This window comes from Bubalus kerabau, chromosome X, assembly GCF_029407905.1.
Source record: "Bubalus kerabau isolate K-KA32 ecotype Philippines breed swamp buffalo chromosome X, PCC_UOA_SB_1v2, whole genome shotgun sequence".
In the NCBI taxonomy this organism is placed as follows: Eukaryota; Metazoa; Chordata; class Mammalia; order Artiodactyla; family Bovidae; genus Bubalus; species Bubalus kerabau.
In genome coordinates, this window is record NC_073647.1 from 78338187 (window position 1) to 78340083 (window position 1897).

Below are 1897 nucleotides of genomic sequence, written 5' to 3' on the forward strand. Positions count from 1 at the left end.
TAAAATATTGCAATGCAACTATACCTCCAGCAGTGAATAAATAAATGGTTCCCTCATTTGCAATGTCATTAGGGACATTACGCTAAGTAAAATATTTCAGCTGGAGGAAGACAAAAACTTTATCATCACATGATATTGTTAGTTAAAATACCTGAGTTATAGAAACAGAGAGTTGAATGTGGTTATCAAGGGCTAGTGGAAATGGACCATGATGGTCCAAGGTACCAACTTTAGTCATATGCCAAATAATCTCACCAAAGAAGATACTGTAAGAGGGCAGGAGGAATATGGAGCTGCACACTGAGCACATGTCCATTAGTGAAGTTCAAAATCCAGCTCCACCAGAGTCAGCCTCTCAGAAGAGTTTAGTTAAAGATATATTGCAGGCTTATATAGGGGTCTTGTTTTTGTTTCCATTCAGCCAGTCTTTGTCTTTTGGTTGGGGCATTCAACCCATTTACATTTAAGGTAATTATTGATAAGTATGATCCCATTGCCATTTACTTTATGGCTTGGGGTTCGAGTTTACACACCCTTCCTGTGTTTCCTGTCTAGAGAAGATCCTTTAGCATTTATTGGAGAGCTGGTTTGGTGGTGCTGAATTCTCTCAGCTTTTGCTTGTCTGTAAAGCTTTTGATTTCTCCTTCATATTTGAATGAGATCCTTGCTGGCTACAGTAATCTGGGCTGTAGGTTATTTTCTTTCATCACTTTAAGTATGTCCTGCCATTCCCTCCTGGCCTGAAGAGTTTCTATTGAAAGATCAGCTGTTATCCTTATGGGAATTCCCATGTGTGTTATTTATTGCTTTTCTCTTGCTGCTTTTAATGTTTGTTCTTTGTGTTTGATCTTTGTTAATTTGATTAATATGTGTCTTGGGGTGTTTTGCCTTGGGTTTATCCTGTTTGGGACTCTCTGGGTTTCTTGGACTTGGGTGATTATTTTCTTCCCCATTTTAGGGATGTTTTCAACTATTATCTCCTCAAGTATTTTCTCATGTTCTTTCTTTTTGTTTTCTTCTTCTGGGACTCCTATGATTCAAATTTAACATTGTCCCAGATGTCTCTGAGATTGTCCTCATTCCTTTTAATTCTTCTTTCTTTTTTCCTCTCGGATTCATTTATTTCTACCATTCTATCTTCTACCTCACTAATCCTATCTTCTGCCTCTGTTATTCTACTATTTATTCCCTCCAGAGTGTTTTTGATCTCCTTTATTGCATTATTCATTATATATTGACTCTTTTTTATTTCTTCTAGGTCCTTGTTAAACCTTTCTTGCATCTTCTCAATCCTTGTCTCCAGGCTATTTATCCATGATTTCATTTTATTTTCAAGATTTTGGATCATTTTCACTATCATTATTCGGAATTCTTTATCAGGTAGATTCCCTATCTCTTCCTCTTTGGTTTGGTGGGCATTTATCCTGTTCCTTTACCTGCTGGGTATTCCTCTGTCTCTTCATCTTGTTTAGACTGCTATGTTTGGGTTGGCCTTCTGTATTCTGGCAGTTTGTGGAGTTCTCTTTATTGTGGAGTTTCCTTTCTGTGGGTGGGGTTGTATGGGTGGCTTGTCAAGGTTTCTTGGTTAGGGAAGCTTGTGTCGGTGTTCTGGTGGGTGGAGCTGGATTTCTTCTCTCTGGAGTGCAATGAAGTGTCCAGTGATGAGTTATGAGATGTCAGTGCTTTTGGAATGACTTTGGGCAGCCTGTATATTTAAGTTCAGGGCTGTGTTCCTGTGTTGCTGGAGAATTTGTATGGTATGTCTTGCTCTGGAACTTGTTGCCCCTGGGGTGGTGCTTGGTTGCAGGTTAGGTTTGGAAGCGTTTGATGAGCTCCTGTTGATTAACATTCCCTGGAGTCAGGAGTTCTCTGGTGTTCTCAGGATTTGGACTTAAGC